At 38.2% G+C, this 22,447-nt stretch overlaps 2 pseudogenes; one reads left to right on the top strand and one right to left on the bottom strand.

Moving 5' to 3' along the window:
* The first annotated feature begins 3,471 nt into the window (after nucleotides 1-3,471).
* LOC127237797 (elongation factor 1-alpha 1-like) lies at nucleotides 3,472-4,373 on the top strand (annotated as a pseudogene).
* A 4,948-nt stretch (nucleotides 4,374-9,321) lies between these two features.
* The window catches only part of LOC127237798 (ras-related GTP-binding protein A-like), a 28,206-nt pseudogene continuing 15,080 nt past the window's right edge, over nucleotides 9,322-22,447 (bottom strand).

Consider the following 22,447-nt stretch of genomic DNA (forward strand, 5'->3'; position numbering starts at 1 on the left):
ATATATATATATATATATATATATACACATTGGCTGCTGCAACTAACCTGAACAGATCTGGCTAAGGAGTCCCATATGTCCCATGTGGTTTTTGCAAATACCATACAGGTGACACCCACCCTGCTGAATGCCATCTCCTTATGGGCTCCTTTTCTGGAGGAGTATATCCTCCAAATTGAGCAGAATGATCCTTAAGGTAGCCAGAATAGTCATAATCGGGTGATGGTACAGAAAAATCCCAGATAATTTCTCCTGAAGCCAATGGATCTTCACTTCATTTTCCTCCCATAAACCATCTTTTTTTTTTTTTTTGTATTTTACCGAGCAATGTGGCAATCTAGAAGGCAGTGGCTCATTGAAATTAGAGTGCCCTAAAGTAGCAATTTGTAGTTGCCACATAGGCCGCTGTTTTGGACTCTTGTCTGTAACATGCTTATTTTCAGGAGTGTCAGTCTACAGAACCATCCAGAGCATTTATATAAAGATAAGAAATGGTTTGCACTTAGGAAAACTCAAGTCTATGAAACTTTTCAAGGGGTAATTTAATATGACAAAATACTTAATATTTAAATTCCCAAAGAAGAAGGCTCAGCTACTAAGGACAAAACTCAAATTACAAAAATATGATGAGGTTTAGAAGTTGGGAACCCACTGCTTTTAGGAGCCATTGAAAGCCAAGAAATTATTTAATTATATCTTAGTAATATAAGAAATGACTGAATAACTTGAATTCCATCAAAACTGAATTCACTCTCTGAGTATAAATGATATCTTGGAGAATGCACTGTATGAAAAATGAGGTCAGTTTTATAGGCTGAAGAATAAATAGAAGACAGTCTTCCAGATCATCTCTTTAAAACACCGCAAAAGGTTACCACATTTCAGATAACATCAACAATCCTGAAGATCATGGTGAAATGCAATGCTGTAAACCTCTACAAGAAATGAAGTACTATGATCGTTTTTTAGAATAGAAGTATCTTAGAGTACTTGAGTTCATCACAGACAAATCTCAGAACAAAAAGAAACACCAGTGGGGCTGGAGAAATGGCTCAGCAGTTAAGAACACTGATTGCTCTTCCAGAAGACTTGAGTTTAATTCCTAGTACCAACATATTGGCTAACAACCATCATGACCTGCCCCCATTACTCATCTGACATGTGGCACCATGGGCAGAATAGATATACTACCCCAATTTCCTGCCCATCAATGCCTGAGATATGTGGAGGAGCTAGCTGGCTCTGAGCTCATAAGAGGAGGGCAGTCCCTGCCCCTCCCCAGCTACAGCACTCAGAACAATGGCCAGGTGCCTCACCTGGCCAACACAAGACAGCTGATCCTAACAGAGCAGATGTGGGAGAGCTGCCCCTGAGGGTGTGAAAACAGGAGAAAACTGACCCCAATTCTTGCTCATCACTGCCAGAGGTGAACTGAGACAATGCTGGAGAGCTCACTCTGATGGTAATGACAAGGGAGAACTGGTGGAAAGACCAGCTCTGTAGCTCCCAAGCCCAGAACCAGAGGGATGAATGAGTTGACCAGACCCAACATCCACCTACCTATGATCTGCTGGAACATGTGAAGGGACCTGACCTGCATATCCAAAGATGCAGGATCTCCACAACACAGGGCAACAAGATATCCAAGAAGAGCCCCAGTGAGGGTCCAACAAGCATTGGTATTGTAGTAGAAACCAGAGGCCTTAAACCAGTCCTCATTCTTCTCAATGAATATTTGCAAGTAAAGATACATGGACAAAGGGGTTTGCTGTGTGATTCACTGTGTCACATGCAACTTCCATGGAGATATTTTCAAAATTTTCCTTCTTTCTCTCCCTTTTTTTTTTTTTTTTTTTTTTTTTTTCTTCTTTTAAATTTTATTGGCTTGGGGGGGGGGCAGGTACAGGGGCAGATGGCAGATGTGAAGGATGAGAAAATAAATGGGATCAAGATACAGGATGTTAAAGACACATAGTATAAATAAAGGGAAAGTTAAGAAGTCAAGACATCTGAAAGGAAAAAGAAACAAAATAAAAAAAAACAACAAAAAAAAAAAAAAATCAGAAAAACAAAAAAATTGTAACTTCAGTTCCAAGAGATCTGACACCATCTTCTGGCCTCAGTAGGCATTGCATGGTCATGGTATACAGGCATACATACAAAACAAGTAAAATAAAAACAATAAATCTCAAAAAAAAATCCCCACTGGAAAGTTTCACACATTACTAAGCTAATGCATTTAACTTATTTTATGCTGTGTATGCTGTGTGTGTGAGTGCTTTGTCTGTCTATCTGAATATGTATCATGTGCATGTGCATGCCTGATATCTGCCTTCAGAGGTAAGAAAAGTATCAGATTCCATGGAACTCAGGTTACAGGTAGTTAAGAGTCTAAATGGGTAATGGTACCTGAACTGGGGTCATCTGCAGGACAACAAATAACCACTTCTCCAGCCTCTAAGTTGATAAATTTAGAGAGTATCTGAGTAATAGGCATATGGAAAGAAAGGAAAGACCTGCATTTTATAAAATTCACTCCAAAGTAAGATGCTGTGGCTTAGTATGTGATCCAGCTGTGGGATAAATGGTTTAGGAACTACAGAGATGAAGAGAATGTATTTTTTCTTTGTTTCCCCCCCTCTTTTATAAACCTAGATTACAGGGCAGTACAGCAGGACATCATTGTCTTGTTTGCAGGTCTGTCAAGGCACCTACAGGTGACTTTCACAGCAGAGGCCTGTTACCTCTGAGACGCTGTGACCTGATTCAGCAGACAATAAACTTCTCATCTAGAATTAATAATACTCTAGCTTAATGCTATTAGGAAAATAATAAATATAGGTTATGTACAAGAAAATGTATACTCTCCCAAGTACTTAGGATGAAGCCAATGGGGAAAGGGAGAGGGACTACAAAAACTACTCTTTGACCTCCCATGGCATATCTACCATGTCTATTAGGCTGGCATATCTACTATGTCTATTAGAACTAAAAATGAATGGCTTCACTGAGGTTGCTTGGGAGTTCTTAAATTTATCATTATAAAGTATGGTGCTCATTCACCACACCCCAAAACATAAATGTGCTGTGAGATTGTTGTATACTTGGGAATGAGTCGGGGAAAGGTATTGTCCATCTTTAAGTAAAGGGACACTTATGAAAATAGAACACAAGTTCATAATGAAGGAAATCTTATGATGCTACCTGAACTTAAAATCCTAAGCAATTGCTATCCTCACCCTTGGTTTTCTGGATTGGAATTACTACCTGTCACAAAGATAATAAAAATGCAACAGAAACTGTCTATTTGAGTTTCAGTTATTAACTTGATATTAGCTTCTCATTTTAGACTAGATTGTAAACAGCTGGGAACATTTAAACCTTCATGAGTTCCTCCTGACGAATTCTGCCAAATATAAAGAGGATGAACATATTGTTACTAATGACATCACTGTGGAAATTTGAAAATATTTTTTGACTGTCATTGATATCCAAGACACAGAGACTTGATCAAAAACATGACTAAATCTCAGGCAGACTGTGATGTCTGGATTGCTACTGGTGTTGAAATTGAAGACATTAAGGCTGACACCCTGGGTATAGCTAATTGTTAGTGTCAACAAAATGAATTTCATGGGGCCACTCTACTGGCCAAAAAGATAAGAGGAAAATATTAAGGAACTCAGCATCTACATTAAGAAAATTGATTACAACTCTGACACAGAAGCATTTGTGCCAACTTTTGCCTGTGATGGTGATAGTGGATCCAAGTGCTATTATGCATTGGTTCAAGAGACAGAAAGTCTCTTGTGACCACACTGCTGGAAGCTTTGGATTGTATCCCACCACCAACTTGTCCAAATAACAAAGCTTAGTGACTGACTCTCCAAGATGTTTCTAAAATTGGTGGTATTTGTTGTCTCTGTGGAAAAGTAGAGACTAGTGATCTCAGTCTGGCACAGTGGTTACCTTTGTTCTAGTCAATGTCATAACAGAAGTAACATCTATTGAAGTGTATAATGAAGCTCTTTGAGTGAAGCTCATCTTGGGGATAATGTGGGCTTCAATGTAAAGAACATGTCTGTCAAAGACATTAGATGTGGCAAGGTTACTGTTGTCAGCATAAACTACCCACCAACTGTTTCACTGCCCATGTGATTATCCTGAATCACAAAGGTCAAATTAGTGCTGGCTACGTTCCTTTACTAGATTGTCACATAGCTCACACAGTTTGCCAATTTGTTGTGCTTTATTAAAGAAAAGATTGATCATTCTATTGGCAAGAAGCTGGAAGCTGGCCCAAAATTCTTGAAATATGATGATGTGTCTGTCCTTTGCTGATAATGGTCACAGGAAAGCCAGGTGTGTTGTGACAATTGTTGTGGGTGTCATCAGAGACAGACAAGAAGGTTGCTGAAGATGACAAGGTCACCAAGTCTTCCCAGAAATGGCAAAAGTGTTAAATGAATATCATCCCTAATACCTGCCATCCTGAACTGGCAAACAATGGAAGAAGGTCTCAACTGGCCATTTAAGTGTAAAAGACAAGGTAATGATAACAATGTAGGGTAAAACCTTCAGTAGGAAGATGAATGTTTTGTGTACTATATGTGAGTGTGGAAATTTTAAGTTATTAATTTTCAAGGTCACTACTTTTTAATGGTAACAACTTCACACAAAATCTGTCAGAGAATTTTGGGACCCATTAAAAGAAGTTTAATGCCTCTTTCAAGAGTAGCGTCTGACTAGTTGTTGGACCTGCTCTCTGGCCCAAAGCTCACCCAGAGCTGCTGGCCCAGCAGGGTGGAGGGAAGGCTTGCTCTGGGTAGTGTATGGAGCAGAGTACCAGGACTGTACTATCCAGGCCCAGTATACAGAGGGGAGAGAGATAAGGAGCTAACCCAGGGAGTTCCCAGGGAAGGATTTGGCGGTGGGAGGGGGGTAGGTTTTGGCCTGAACTGGTCCCAGACTCACCTCTGGCAGAGTGCGGAGGCGATGGAATCCTAAGGCTAGTGTGGCCTCTGGGTGGTTCTGCGTGGACACGTGGGTCCAGTATGCTCAGAGCAGATCCAGGATGTTCCACAGAGGAAGACTGAGTCAGGGAACAAATAGATTAGGAGAGAGAGAGAGAGAGAGAGAGAGAGAGAGAGAGAGAGAGAGAGAGAGAGAGGGAGGGAGGGAGGGAGGGAGGGAGGGAGGGAGGGAGGGAGGGAGGGAGGGAGGGAGGGGGGGAGGGAGGGAGGGAGGGAGAAAGAGACCAAAATAGGTTTGAAAAGAAAACTGACTCTAGAGAGATGTCCAGAGCCCTACAAGGATGACCCCAACTAACAATCTGAGCAACAGTGGAAAGGCCACCTTAAATGTCCTTTCCTGATGATGAGATTGATAACTAACTTACATGCCATCATAGAGCCCTCATCAGTTGATGGAAACAGAAGCAGACACCCACAGTTAAACACAGAGCTGAACTCCTGGAATCCACTTGCAGAGATGGAAGAGTGATTAAAAAAACAGGGGTGCGGGTGGTCAAGACCAAGCTACAGGAACACACAGACGGCTGACTTGAACAAGGGGGAGCTAATGGCTCCCCAAACTGATAACTGGGAACCCAGCATGGGACTGACTAAGACCTCATGAACATGGTCTCAATAAGAAGGCCTAGGCAGTCTAAGGGACCTCTGAGAGTGGAACCAGGATGTATCCCTGGTGCACAAAAGAACTTTGGGAGCACATTCCCCATGGAGGGCTACTCCCTTAGCCTAGAGGCAAGAGGGAGGGCCTAGTCCCTACTCCAAATGACTTGACAGATTTTGATGATCCCTCCTGGAAGGTATCGCCCTCCCAGTGGAGTGGGGGTGGGAATGGGATGGGATTGTGGTCGGAGGCATGGGATAAAGGGAGGGAGAGGAAACTGAGATCGATATGTAAAATAAGAAAAAAATATACACATATACATATATAGAAATTTTATATTTAAGAGAATCCCAACCAACTCATTCAACATCTTCTGTAATTTAGGCAAGCTACCAAAGGAAGTCTCCTTAAACACTTCTACAGCAGCAGCATCACAGGTTCTTTGCTAATCCTGAGCTCAATGCACAAGAAAGGTCAGCATGAAAAACATACTTTAAACAGCATCTTTCAAGATCAAGTGTCCACAGGCCAACAAATATCAGTAAAATATGGGGAAAAAACACTTTCCATTAAAAATGTAATGGTGCTATTAAGAAAATTCTCCACTGGAATTAAAAGAAAATGAAGCAAACAGGCTACTGAAGTCAATATTAACCCCAGAAAAAAAACTACCTGAAATGTTGTAAGGATAGTCACCTATTCTCAAAGATATTTTTGTCAATTAATCCATTAACATTTGGTTGAAGAAGCAAAAAAAAAAAAAAAAAAAAAAAAAAAAAAAGCTACCATTTTAAGTGTAGCACAAAGAAGACAAGATAAAATGTAGTATTATGCAAAATTGTGGGTGCTAGGTAGAATATGGTAGCAGACACCTGTAATCCAAGAATTTGGGAGACTTGAGTCTGGAGGATTGTCACTTTGAAACCAGCTTGAACTGCAAAAACAAGTTTTGAAGAGTATAACTGAGAATATGAGTAGATAACACATGAGATGCTCTATTACTTAGTTATCCAATAAATCAATGTTAATCTGTTCCTGAAAACAAACTCACTTGGAAATATTTTATCAGCTACCATCTCCTAACCAGCCTGCTGTTATGTATATTGTTTTCTTTTCTTGTTGATGTAAAAAGAAATTACCAGGCAAGCAGCTACTTAAAAAATGTAGTAGTGTTGGAGGACTACAGTTTGAGAACAGGGTTTCTATTGCTGTAATGAAACACCTTGACCAAAAACAATTTGGGGAAGAAAGGGTTTATTTAGCTGACTCTTCTACATCATAGTCCATCACTGAAGGAAGTCAGTACAAATACTCAATTAGAGCAGGAACCTGGCAGCATGGGCTGATGCAGAAGCCATGGAAAGTGCTGCTTACTAGTTTTACCATGGGTTGTTCAGCCTCATTTTATAGTATCCCCGAACCAAATGCCTAGAGGTGGTACAATGGGCTGCTCTCTCCCACATCAATGACTAATTAAGAAAATACCCTACAGGCTCAACTTCAGTCTGACCTATGGAGGCATTTTCTAAATTGAAGTTCTATCCTCTCAAATGTCTCTAGCCTGTGACAATTGACATAAAAGCAGCCACAACACAATCCATCTTAGTGGTGAAAGTATGCCAGGGGAAACACTAGGTTGCTGATATCACAACATGGACACTCAGTCATCAGAGCATAAGTAAGAAATGAGGCAATGCAAATACTGGTGTGTGCTCTACTTTTGCCCTGCTCTACGTTTGCTGTGATAAAACACTTTGACCAAAAGAGCAATTTGGGGGAAGGGAGTGTTTATTTCAGCTTATGGGTTATAGCCCAGGATTGGCATAAGATAGAGAAGAAACTTAAAACAGAAAAAAAAAGGGGGGGGGGAATGCTGCTTGCTGGCTTGCTTGTTGGGTCATCCTTAGTAAGCTTTCTTATACAGCCCAGAGCCACCTGCCCAGGGAATAGCAATACCCACAGTGTTGGGTCTGGGTCCTCCGATATCAATTTATTATCAGGACAGCTTCCTCACAGACGTGTAAAAGGCAAATCTTGTCTGGGAGCTCTCTCAACAGAAACTTCCTTCTCCGGGTCAAGCAGACAGTTGAAGATAACAAGGCAGTGAATAATGCTCTTCCAAAAATGCTGTTTCAAGAATAGAAAGAAAAACCACTTTTGAAAGTTAAACATTACAGAGCAATTCTACACCTAGGTATTTATTCACAACTTAAATCATATTATATACTTATACACAAATGTTCATAACACTTTTATTTATATACATAACATCAAATAAACAAAAATATCTATCAATATATGGATAAACAACTGTTGTATAACCATATAATTAAATCCACTCAACAAAAAAAGTAAGTAACCTTTGAATGCATGCTACGACACCAAGGATTCTCAATTGTTGGGCAAAATTTTTAATAAAATGTGTGTAGAATATAATTCTATTTAAATAGTGGTCTAGAAAATGTACAATGAGTTGGAGGAGGTGGCTGGATGATTAAACTTGACCTGTCAAGCATATCACACCTACGTATAATTCTAGCTCCTCTTCTGTATTGTTGGCACCTACATTCACACAGACACACACACACACACACACACACACAAAGGCACATATACACATGCATGCAAAAATAAAAGGAAAATAACTTTTGAAACTAAACTGTAAACTAATCTACATCATGGATAGGAGCCTGGGTGGTATCTTAGTTGGTTATCCCACCAGCTCTCCCACACCCAGGCATGGGGCCAGCTCTCCTGTGCCCACATCTTCACTGACTGATGAGGGGCTGAACCACCTCAGACAGACATCCACATGGCCTTCAATGGTAACACTGGCCACAGACATCTGCCTACACAGACGCCTGCTGCAGTAGGACCACTGACCCAGGCACAACCATTGGTGGCAGCACAGGCCCAGACATCACTGTGGCTTCGGGAGGCAGCACAGGTCACTCACATCAGTCTGTTCCTCACCTACATGTCTCTATTTCTGCCTTTTTTCAAAGCACACAAACAGTTCCACCTCTCTTTCTCTCCAATGTTTCTCTACCTATTGCTCACAGTAGTAGTGGAATGACTATCTTCTGACCACTGCCCATACTTAGATTTCTCATAAGTAATATTAATATTCAAGGTGTTACTACACTTTATGTACCTCAACCAAGTAAACCATGACTAGAATAGAAAATGTTGCTTTTATTATTCATAAACATAGAGCTCTGAATAATGCATGTATATTGAAAATATTTTTGTCCCTATGTTTTATTTTGCAATGCTTTCTACAATAGACAAACTTAGGTTTTTAATCGATTCTATTTATTTCAATTTAGTATTTAGTATTCTAGTTGAGGGCATTCAAATATTGATTCACCAGATAGAAAATGATAGCAAAATGTTGGATCTGCTTTGTACTAAACTTCTATGAAAACAAATTAAGATTAGTAAGATCAGTTGAGATATTTTTCCAATACGCTAAAACCAGTTACCCAATTTCTAAAGTTTTATGTGAATACATTTTTAAATTGAGTTAAAGAGAAGAGGGCATTTAACCAAGATATATGTTAAATATTTCTTTTGGAATTGAGGAATAGATGAACAAAAAATGTGTGGATGAATAATGGGTGGACTAATAGATTTTTTTTTTTTTAAATTGCTAATAATAAATGTTTATTCATGATTGGAACCGAGGACTTAGAAATACATTTTAATATCTTGCTGATAAAATAGTAACATTCCACCTTTGTGATCTGATAATACAGAAGGTAACTGCTTTAATATTCTTATCTATTATAACCAGGTAACCAGAACACACACACAAACCACCTACTTTAGTGTTACACCACACCAACTTTGCATAAAGGCCATCCTGAAGCTCTACTGGGTAGCTGAGTACATAGCGTCCAGTGCTAACACTAGGGAAGAGATGGGATAGTATAAGCACACATTTCAAAGCTCACTTTTAAGCACACGACATTATGAATATCAAAAACAAGGGATGCAAAGGGGAGAAAGAGAAAAAAAAACGGTAACTCGGCATTTTACTAAAGAGCATTTGGCATTAGCGCATGAGGAGGCTGTGCTTGGGGCCATCTACCTCTCTAGCTTCTCAAAGTGTTTCCTGGCATTGCGGATGTTGATCAGAGTAGCTGCAGAAGGGATGGATGGATCTGACATGACCACCATCACATACGTGTTTGATGTGAAGATGTCGATGAAGGCGGCGAGTTAGAATTCCTCACTTCCATGCTCTGGAAAGAAGCGGCCAATTTACTGCAGCTTAGCTTGAACTGCTTGATGATGTTGCTGATCTCTCAAAGCGGGCACATCACGCTGCTCTTTGCACTGGTAGTGGGAAATCACCAAGAACGTCGCCTCTCGAACAGCAGAACTCGCCAGCCTCAATAATCTGGGCAAAATTCCTTAGGTTCATCTCCAGCTGTTGAACGTTGGGGACAGCTGGTAGACGATGCTGGACCAGGCTTTGTAGAGCGCCATCCCAGATGGACGCGAAAGCAGGCGCCCCAGCGGGCGAGACAAACGCCCAGGTCTCCTCCCGCTCTTTAAAAATCAGGTCACGTTGATCTTCCTGAACCAGATCCATTTTGTGCACTAGGCAGAAGATTTTGGCATCAGGTGAGTTCTGGAGGATGGCTTCCAGACACGACTGGTAGTAATGCATGTCTTTACTAATAGATTTTTATAAGAAAGAAAATTGCAGTAGCTTTAGCCAATCTTTTAATTATATAGCTGGAGCATTGGAGATATGCTACAATCATTATATTAAGTTCTATTAATTATAACTAGCTAATATTTTCTATTCCCAGATTAAAATCTAAACACTATTCAGAATTTCATTGGAATATGAGATACCTGACAGTTTTCTTATTTTTAATGACAAAATTATAAGTGGGGTATAAAGGCAGCCTACAGAATAATAAATGATAGAAACATGATAGCCCAGAATATCCTAAAGTGAGCCTCTGGTGTCCTAACTGCTTAAAACCATCTCCCTTTCAAAGAATACTTAGATAATTCTTAATCATCCCCTTGGGTGATGTTTCAGGGGTGTCCTGTCCTGTTATCGGCTTCCTCCTTAGATCAGCACTGCTTCCTCTGCTGCTCTAACCACTTTACACAATCACAACCTACCTCATCCACTGTCAGCTCTCTCTACTACCAACTGGCCTGGAACCAAATGGGTTGTCCATTGCTTGTTTTATTATAAATGCTGTACAATGACTTCTCTTTAGTCCCACACAACATGCCATCAGTCCCCTAGTTATATCGATAATTGGATTTATGCTTTACTTTTGTTAAGGAAGAGAGTGGGGCCCACAGAACAGAAACAGGGGAAACTACAAATACTCATAAACATTATTACACAAAAAGAAGCAACAATAAGTTTTCACCATACTAAGCAGCATGCTAACCACATAATATATCCCCTGGATCACCACATACTATAATTAGCAGAGAAGCAATGATCTTTCCAAAAGAGAAGATCTCTTTTTCCTTCTTAATACGAATTAAACCTAAAAATACTTGGTGTATAAATGAAGTTACTTCCTTGGTTTTCTTGATAGGAACCATTTCTACACTGTTAGACGATGTATCTCCAATAAAAGTACTGTGCTGTAATTTCTCAATTTATGTTCCTTTTTATAAGAATTCTGTATCTTAGATCACTAGCATGTTAACAACAGAAACGACCATATTTTGTATTTCCCATGGTTCATTGCAAAACCCTAAACACAGAGCACACATATACTATTTAAATATTTCTAATGAATTCATGTAGATTTGGGTGATAGGAGTAAGATAAGTAAGATAAATCATATTGTTTATGATTTAATAAAGCCACTGGAGATAAAAATGCAAAGCTACCCACAGCAAGAGAGCCAAGCAATGATGATACACACCTTTAATTCCACCAGCCACACTAGTTAGCTATAGAAACTGGGCAGGAGTGGCATTCATTTTTAATCCCAGGACTCACAAGACAGAGGCAGATTAATCTCTGTAAATCTAAGGCCATCCAGGGTTATATTAGAGTGAATCACACTAAAAGAGAAGCAGCTCACACAAAAGAGATCTCAGCACTTGGGATCCCACACCTTTAATCCCAGCTATAGAAACCTATATTATAACATAGGGGTGTGCCATTCAGAATTCAGTCTCAGAGATTTATTCTCCAGCCACACTTGGGACAGGATAGCCCTTTAAGCCTGAGGTAGAGTAAAGAGCTAGTGGCTGGCTGCTTTGCTTTTCTGACCTTCAGCTTGAAGCTTGAACTCCAATATCTGTCTTTGCTTGTTCCCTTTCATTAGTGGCTTGATTTAAATGTTTAGTCTTAAATACAAGAACAAGCATAAATCATTGTAATTGCTATTAAAAACAATCAGAAATGAAATCCAAAATGAGAGAGGAAATAACAACCTATAGAAATGATTAGTTACTTAAATTTACAATACTGTTTTGTCCATTTTCACAAATTGTTTAAGCATTTAATAACAAAAATATCCATTGAAAATACATTCTGTTTTGATACCAGTCCAGGAAAACCTATAGATCAGTACCATTCTAAGCATACTAACCTTCTGACTAAAAACCATCCTGAAAAACTAACAATATTATATCAATCTAATAGAACAAGGACACACAGAATAAAATACTGTTCACCTTTAGATACAGGCACTCAGTTTTAAGTATGACTGCATAAGTGCTGCAGTGAATAAAAATGTTGAAAAAGGATAAATGACAAAAGCCAAGGTGAACGCAAATATCCCAACAGAAGACACTTGAAAATAAACTTCCACTACTATTATTGGTAGTCTCAAAATATAAATATCTATTAAATGTGACTTTTTAAAAAATTTTCTGTGCCTGTCACCGTGGTAACAGCCAAAGACAATTCAGAGATAGATTGGCAGCAAGAACAAATGTCCATGAATTGCCTATTATAATTGAGCAGATCAATATAGTATTCAGTTTTAAATGGCAACAAGCCTCTGTCAGTATTAGACAATGCAGTAATCTGAAGATAAAATGATTTAAGAGAATGGGTATAGGATTACAATAGGGCAGGTATTCTGAAGATAACGTTTATCTTTTTTTAAATATCTAGCATTCTTTCTAAATTAAGAGTCATTTTTTTGGATTTTAGACATAGAGCAAAAGATCACCAGCCTACAATTCACACCACCAGAGAAGCTAGGATACAAGGAGGAACCTAAAAGAGTCATACAAGGTCACCCACAGGAAAGAGACAAGATCCCTTGAGCATATTGGGAGCAGGGAGTGGAGGGCAGTGAGTGGAGAGGGAGTTAGGAGAAAGAGAAGGGAAAACAATATGGGACCAGGAAGATTGAGTCAGGGGATGAATAGAAAAGATCAAGAAAAGAGATACCATAATAGAGGGAGCCATTATAGGTTTGAAGAGAAAGCACTCTAAGGGACCTCTGATGATAGACCCAGGATGTGTCACTGGTGCATGAAAGAACTTTGGGAGCACATTCACCATGGAAGGATACTCCCTTAACCTAGACAGAGGAGAGGGCCTAGGCCCTACTCCAAATGACTTGACAGATTTTGATGATCCCTCCTGGAAGGTCTCACCCTCCCTGTGGAGTGGATTGGGAATGGGATTGGGGGGGCGGGATTGGGGCATGGGAGGATGGAAGGTAGAGGGAACTGACATTGATAAGTAAAATAAAAAAAATAAGAGAGTCATTTTTTGTTATACACAGAAAAAAATTCAAAAGGTATAGAAGAATTTGGATTCAAAGCAAGTCTTTGTGCTTTCCACTGTCAATTTTCTTTCCCACAGACAGTCATCTTAGCACATACATACATACATACCACCACACTGCATTTGGTAGGGCAAAAATAAATAAAAATAAAGTATATTACAAATGAATGAATGTTTAGTGTGTGAAGAAAAAAATAGCAACAAAAACAAAGATGTTGTATGATTCACTCATGAGTCAAACTCTTAAAAAGCAGAAAGATGATTGCTTGAGTTGAGTGGAAGAAGGCATGAGGAGACACTCATTACTGGCTGAGAACACAGTTTCAGTTTCACAAATAAAATAATGTCCTAGAAGCCTTCTGCATATATATGAGATGTATATAGTTAATAGAATTGAACTAAACACAGTTTTTAAAAGTTAAGATGTCAAAGTTAACTTTGTTTTTTGGTTTTGTTTTGGGTTTTTTTTGTTTGCTTGTTTGTTTTTTGTTTGTTTGTTTTTATTTTTTTAAATAATTGAATCAATAGCCAAAACTATGACTTATTTCTCTCAAATTAACTGGCAACACAGAATAACTACTGTGGGACCTGGAATCTGGCAGCCAGGGCTCACATTATCAGTAAGGCAAAGAACTCAGAGCTGATAGCCACCTTTCTGTCCCCTGCACAATTGTGAAGACAATTTATTGAATTGGAATCCCAGCAATCACCTGCAAAAGATGAAGGCAGCAGTTAAGCTTTCATACTTAACAGCTGAAACTGATGTCAGTGACAACTACCCAGGAACTTTCTATCAGGAAAAGATTAAAATTAAAGGACGAATGAAAGGTAACTTAAGAGTTGGGTTTACTGCAGATGCAGGGACATTTGATGGATATTTTCAGGAAGACACAGAGAACTGAGCAATGATAGTTGCTTAAAAGGGGATTCTAAACAGAAAAGAACAGAGCCAAGCATGGCTTCTTGGTAGTAGCATCTTCTCAAGTGGGCTCTGTTTGCTAGAGGCAAGCAGAGGTGTGGCTCCCTTAAAAAAAAAAAAACCAGCTTTCTGGTTCATGCTGTTGGCACAAAAGGCTCTGGCTCTTTCTGAGGGTCCTGCTACAGACCATTTGAATGGGGGTTGTGAGAAAAGTGCTGCAAGTTGCATAAAGGTGACATGGACCTGCTGTGTCCCTAGGGCTGGAGCTGTGTGCAAGGCTCCCATAGCTGGTAGGAAAGATACCACTGCTGTGTTGGAAAGCCTAGTAGAGTAGAACCAGCCACCAAAGCTGCCAATCCAAGACATGCCTGCCTAACATTCTAAAAAACTTTCCTGGTCAAATAAAATGATTACAGATATGCAATAAGGACAAAGTCATACTCACAAAGTCCTCTAAAGGGGTCACAGTGAGTTTTGTAAGTGTACATGGGCTTGAAAGAAAGAGGATAGAGGATAAATAAAATGAAGAATTAAAGGCTAATAAACTTAATTCCTTGAAAAGCAGAGTAAAAAATGTATATGGGCCATGTAAAAATAGAAAATACACAGAGAGTCTGGATTATGTATATTATTGTGTTTTCTCTAACTTGGCTGTCTACTAAAATTAACTTCAGAGAGACATTTGTGGGGGCTGCTAAGTTAAACCAACATATATATTTTAAAGGTATCTTGACTTCAAAATTTAAGTCTAAGGACACATTCCTTTAGAAAAGAGGTTCTGCTTTTGTTTCCACAGAAGATGAGAACCTGTAGGATCCTTCCAGGCTGGTATGTTTTGATAAAACAAGATCCTCTGAAACAATGGCCCCAGTGACCCAACATTCAGAAAAGCTTCAAGGCAACTGGCTGAGATGATGAAGCCTCACAGACTACTGCAGCAAAGATTTAACCATAATTCTAAATTTTCCCAAGGTGCCCACAAGATCACTGCACCCAAAAATCAGCGGGAAGTAGTCTAGAAAGCTAGACCTTAATTCCCAAATATTGACTATGAATGTTTGTTCTCATTTAAATAAGTTTGAGTATAAGTGATCACAGTCAATCTCTTTCTAAGGAAGAAAGGGATATGATATAGAAATTAATACTTTACATTGGTATGGATTTTGATTTGTTGATACAAATTTAATATATATTTTCTACTCTTGTTTAAGGTATGCTTATCTAGCTCACTTAAAAATGTAGTGTATAATTAGGAAATATAGATTGGTAGATGAGCATCTATAATAGTCATGTTAGGTTTTCTAGATAAGAGGACATATATTGCAGATAGATAGGTCATTTTCAAACATTTCAAAGATCTACAGACTATGGCATTTAAAATATGTTAAGAGCTTAGCCTTTCCTCAACAATGAGACATGCCTTCTCTTGGCAACACCAATTACTTCGAAGAGGATAGTAGATAACAAAGAAACTCGTTGTGGGGTTTGCCTTCAGTGTGGAAAGGCTAGCCTGGACTGCTTGATGGCATGCTATATAAACTGGACATGCCAAACCCACAGGAAAGTGGCTGCTAAACTTGCCAAAACAAGATGGGATGGTCCTTCAGGGTTCCTGTTTCACAAAGGAAACTGCCAGACATTCTGCTGGACACAGAAGAAAGAAACTGATGAACTTTGGCAGTACAAGGAAGAACAACTCTTCAAACTTCTTTCTTCACTGAGAAGTCTGAGAGACACTCTAGGTTTATAGGCTGAAAATGGATGCCCCATCATTATTTTAATAATATTGATATTCCTAGTCACCTGATCATCTCACAGGCACTGATCTTGAGCATTGTTTTCCTCAGTTATTCTATCAAACCTGTCTTTATAGAAGAAGCTACATACACTTTACAAAAAGAGTTTCAAATTAGTCACATCTTAGACTTTATTGTGCACATATGAGTCACTAATCAGCAAGAAATTTTTCATACAATGTGCTGTACTCACATATGGCTAAAATAAACTACTTAGGGTCAGACTCAAAATTTGAACCAACACCAGCTACTGATTTGCACAGAATCAAATTGCCTTCTTGCCTCTTGCAGATCATCACTCTGTTGTCCATTGTGTTTGCAAAGGCCTCCATAGTATATACATGAAGCCCTGACTCAAAAACACAAGAAAGGAAAGAATAAAAAGAAAGCTAAATAAACACATGAAGAAGAATATAATTAGACCTTCCCCAAACAAAATATCAACAAAAAAGATTACCTGAAATGTAGTATGTCTCAAATTGAATACCCATGATTCCATGTGTCATAGTCCTTCACCACAGTCTGAAAAGGTGACCCAAAGATTAATAACACTTACTGCATTTTATAATAAATGTTTTATTTTTAAATTAATTTATTTATTTTAGATACCAACCACAGTTTCCTCTCCTCCCTCTCTTCCAAGTCCCTCCTCTCCATTCCTCCTTTGTTCCCAACTCCAGCCCACTACTCAACTTATGTTCAGGAAAAAGCAGCCCTTCCATGAATATCGACAACCATGGCTTATCAAGTTGCCATAAGAATATCTCTCTATGAATTGAGGCAGGGAAAGGTATAAATATAAGGAGTATGGTCCCAAAAGCCATTAAAAGAGTCAGAGAAAACCCTTGTTGCTACTGTTAGAAATCTCACAAGAGCACTAAATTATACAACTGTATTATATGTGCAGTGGACCTAGGTCAGCCCCATACAGGCTCCCTAGTTGTCAGTTCAGTCTCTATGAGCTCCTGTGAACCCAGGTTAGTTGACTTTATGGATTCTTTTGTGGTATCCTTGACCCCTATGGCTTCTACAAACATTTCTTCCACTCTTCTGCAGTATTCCCGCAAGTTCCACCTAATGTTTGGCTGTGGGTCTACACCTGTTTCCATCATTTGCTGGATGAACATTTTCTGATAATAATTGGACTAAGAACCAATCATGTTTGTCTTTCTGGGACAGGATTACTTCATTCAGGGTGCCTTTTTTTCTAGTTTCACCCATTTGCATTCAAATTTCAGGATGTCATTGTTTTTAACAGCTGAGCAACATTCCATTGTGTAAAAATATATTTTCTTTATCCATTCCTTGGAAGAGGAACATCCACATTGTTTCCAGGTTATGTGTATTACATACCTGAGCAAGTGTTGTGGTGTGATTGAGTAACTTTGGGGTGTATGACAAAAAAAATGGTATAACTGGGTCTTGTGGTAGATGTATTTATTCCCAATTTCTGAGAAACCACCACATTGATTTCCAAAGTGGCTGTACAAGTTTGCACTCCCATCAGCAATGGAGATATGTTCCCCTTGCTCCACATCACCTCCAGCATTAGCTGTCACTTGTATCTTAGCCATTCTGGCAGCTGTAAGGTAGGATTTAACTAGGCAGTGGTGTTACACTTGTTGCTCTTGCAGAAGTCACAAGTTTTATTACTAGCACATACATGACAACTTATCACTGTCTGTACCTCCAGTTCTAGAGGATCTGATTGCATTATTCTGGCCTCCAAAGACCCTACATGAACATGGTGTACAGATATACACTCAGGTAAACGAACAAGTACACAGAAAATTAAAAATAAATAAATAAATCTTTTGTGAAATCTAAACAATGGGGCTAAGAGGATTACTTTCAGAAAGTGGTTGGTATCCAAAAGATATAAGGAAGACAAACACCTTAATGGAAAACAAAAGGACCTGCTGTCATTTGTGTAATTGCCAGTCAAAGGTCTATATGCAAAGGCTTGGTCCATTATATCCAGCACTAACTGTAGAAAGAGGGAAGTTATTAATCACTGGCTCAACTTTGGGATGAATCGGTAACACCCCAGACGGGCTGAGGTGATGACTGGTTTTTCGACTTGCCAATATTGTGTTTCATGCCTTACCACAGCCACAGTCACCCCTACAACTTCCAAAATCATGAGCCACAAAGAACCTTTCCTCTCTCTAGCTGATTGTCTGAGGTATTTGTTGTTGTAATGGAAGCAGATTAACAGAAGACCTCAACTGACAGTTCTTAACAAAAGACATACAAACAACAGATATATTCATGACACTTTGGTTAATGGCTGAGTACATGTGTGACAATGGCTCCATGGAATATAATGGAGCTAAACAAACTTTGTCACCTAATTACTTTGAAGCCTAGTCATTCAATATGTGCGTTTGTGGGATACTAGTACAAACAAACATATAGTATTACAATCAGGTGAGAATATGGGCCAATTGTTTTCAAGTTCTTCCTAGCACTTCTTCTTTTGGGAAATTTCTGGATAGTCCCATTGTCCATTTTTAATTAGGTTGTTCACTTTATTAATGTTTAAGTTGTTGTTGTTGTTCCTTCTATATTCATCTGTCAGATGAATAGCCTGCAAAGGCTTTCTCCATTCTGTGGGCTGTTTATTTACTCATGTCACAGTCCTTTGCTGTACAGAATCTTTTTCATTTCATGATCCCATTTGTTGATTTTGTTCATATTTCTTGCTACCAGAGAGTTCAGAAAGTCTTTTCCTGTGCCTCTCAAGTATGCAGACAACTTTCCACTGAGGCAGTGTCTGGGCATAGGCCCTACAATAGAGTCTTACTTACTAAATAGCCACACTGTCTAAATATTTGTGTTTATATCTAGAGATCTGGTCAGGAATGCTTCTTTCTGTAGATGACAGAAATCAGTGGAGAGATACAAATTCTCATAATGCTGACAGTAAGAAACTCAGTATTCAGCCCTCCCTATGATGTTCTGTGAGCCTTACCACCAGCCAAGCCTCAGGAAACATCTTAGAGAATGAGGTAAAAAGAATGTCAGAGAAGAAACTAGAAGGTGTGCTGTGAAGTGCTGTTTTATGGGTATAACATGAATATTATACTCATGATCTCACAACAACTGTGACCTACACGTATATTTTTTTAATCAGATACTCAATATATAGATGTCTTGTTAAGAAAGTCCTTACCTACTCCTATCTGAAGACAATCCCAATATGGGTGGATTAGATTATTTCCAGGTACTTCTCCCTTACTGAGAAGATTCTTGGTAGTAGAGAGTTGTTGGAAGAAGGAAAATCATTTTCTTGGAAGATGTGAACATTGGTGGGTTTTCTATGCTCTAGTGGATGATCTCAAACAATGCATATATATGGAGTATGTTGAGGGAGATTTGAGAGAAGTGGGAATGAGGAAATTGTATTGTATGTGATCATATTTCATTGCCTACATGCATGAAAATCTCAAAAATAAATTGAAAAACTTAAAATCATACATGAAATTACATGTAGGCAAGAAGTTTCTCTCCCATCAGCAACTCCCAAATTCTCAGCAGCTGTTTGTCAAATAATTGACCCAAATGCTTGGCTGGTAGCTCAGGCTTATTACTAACTAGCTTTTACACTTAAATTAACCCATAATTCTTATCTATGTTTAGCCACATGGCTTGGTATCTTTTCTCAGTACAATATTCTCATCTTGCTTCCTCTACATCTCACTTGAAACTCATGATTCCTTACTTCTTCTCAGCATTCTCATTTTGCCTTTCCTGCCTAATTCCCTGACCAATAAGAGTTTTATTAAACTGATTTGAATGAGAAATCTTTACAGTGTACAAGAGGATTATTCCACAGCAATGACATGTTGTACTTGCTGATGGCAAAAAATGATTTTGTTACAGGAAAAATGAATGCCTGGCTTTCAGACTCCTAAAGGAACACAAGCTATCTATTAAGAATTTTAAATATCTACCTCCTTTTCTTATATCTAAATTTCTTTATTTTGATTCCTATGGACTGGGAGTAAATTAAGCCAATAAGGTTCTCTTTTCAGTATTATAGACTGAATTATAGCCCTCTCAAAATGTAGCCCTATCTCTCATAAAGTCCTTGTATTTGAAAACATGGCCTGTTTGATGTAATTAAACAAATCTGTGGATGTTAGTATGGGCCTCACAAAGGAGTGTTTTACATAAAAAAAAAAAAAGAGCAGTGTACAGACACAGAAAGATTATAAGGCAAGGGGAAAGACCTCAGGAAAAATCAAATTGTCAACAACTTGATCTGGAACTTCCCACTTCCAGAATTTAGGAGAAAATCTGTTGTTTAATCCACCCACTCTGTAGCATTAGTTATCTCAGCATTAGTAAATTAATATGCTCAGAAATGTAATGTTGAACACACATTAAAAAGAAAAAACACAAGATGTTTAACTGTAGAAAAAAAAATCCATGAACATTCTGGGAGCAGAACAAACATACACAAAATTCAGTGTCAAAAAAGAGTCCATTTCTAAGAAGAAAATTAAACAGGGGTAAGGGTGTCAAGTAGAGAAGAATGAAGACCCATTTTGAGGATGGAGGGGAAGTAAAAACTGAGAACTTTGTTCATTGTATGTTTTCCTACAGGCTCAAGGATAACAATTTTATCTTGCACAATAAAAGTTTCATATATATTTAAGAGAAATTGGTTTGTTTTCATCCTGCAGGGTCATTGACACATGTAAACTGTTTTCATTCCACATAACATTAGCCTAAGTGATCAGAGATAATTGACAAGTTATCAAATACAGAAAGAGAAGTGAACAGATAACTAGCACCTTAACAGTCATATCAAATGAAGTATGATGAAATCATGAGAGGAAAAATAGATGATAACAGCAGTGAAAAGACTGTGTACAGTTGCATCCTTAACTCAGTCTTTCTGGTCTTAGAGCATGTTCCTGTCAGGAGGATGACTACATTTACAGTACTGATGTTGAATAGATGTAGACTCTGATAATAGCAAATAAAAAAGCTTCTGTGGCACACCAATAGTAAACATATAGTCTTTAATCATAAAAAACAATACTGAAAATAGACACCATTTATTCTATTTTACAAAATGGAACTAGAGATTTGGAGGAAATAAATTATGTAAAATTATGTTATATATAAAAAGCAGAACAAGAACTCAAATCCACTGCTAGAGTCCCAAAATCATATTCTATGTATCACAGGTTGAAGTTCTCTTTTTCTTGCTCCAAGTTAAGCTTATCCAAAGAACTTTATTTTATCCTAACTCATATACCAATTTTCTGAATACTTCTTTTCTGAAAATAAAATTGCATGCTAACATTTCCATAAATCTTGTGAGAAATATATATATATATATAATGTTATATACACAGACATAAAAAAGTAGCTGTGATTTTAAAATGCACCTGTAATCATAAAAAATTTGAATCATAAAATCTGATTTGTTTAAATGAAGTATTAATTATACTGTACCATATCTTCTTATGTAATTTCCTTTAACACACACACACACACACACACTACTTAGATGTGATTAAATGATTTAACAGATGGGGAAATTTGACCCACAAAGAAATCAAACTCATGTCCTTGACCTCATTTGAATAGTTTCACTAGTCAATATTATCCAAATTTTCTTTTTTAAAATTCCAACAGCAATTATTATTTTCTGAACTCTTTGGTAATTATGCACTGCTTGAGCTGTATTCTGCTTTCTTGTTTGTTTTGTGCTGCAGTTTATTTTTATATTATCACAAAATTGTCTTTGTAACATGCAGACACTACAATCATGTTGTTGAGCTCTAACAAACAATAAAAGGCCCGTTTCAAAATCAGCCAGTGTCTTGCTGACCTTTGGTCCATGGATGGGTGCCCTTCACAGATCATTTGTATTGAACACTCTGAATGACTTTCCTCATTCACATCCTGTGGTTGATACAGTAGAGAGAGATCATCTGAAGATCCACATATGAATCATCATTCCAGTGCTATTATCTTACATGGCAAAAGGGACTTAGCAGATCAAAGGTCATCAGACACAAAAATTATCCTAGATTATGAAGATGAACCACAAAAGAAAGATGAGAAATTTTTTTCCAGGAAAAGGGGAAAGAAAGCAAGAGAAAATCAGTGTGATGACTACTGTTACCAAGTTGATAGAATCTAGAATTATTAGGGAGATTGGCATTTGAGCTAGTCTGATGGGGTTCATCTTAATTTGTGCTAATTGAGATGGAAAGAAGCTACTGTGAACAGCACAATTCCTTGGCTATTTGTGGGGTGTGTGTGTGTGTGTGTGTGTGTGTGTGTGTGTGTGTGTGTGTGTGTGTATTGACATGGGACTTCACTGTG

This window comes from Phodopus roborovskii, unplaced genomic scaffold (genome assembly GCF_943737965.1).
Source record: "Phodopus roborovskii unplaced genomic scaffold, PHOROB, whole genome shotgun sequence".
Taxonomy (NCBI): domain Eukaryota; kingdom Metazoa; phylum Chordata; class Mammalia; order Rodentia; family Cricetidae; genus Phodopus; species Phodopus roborovskii.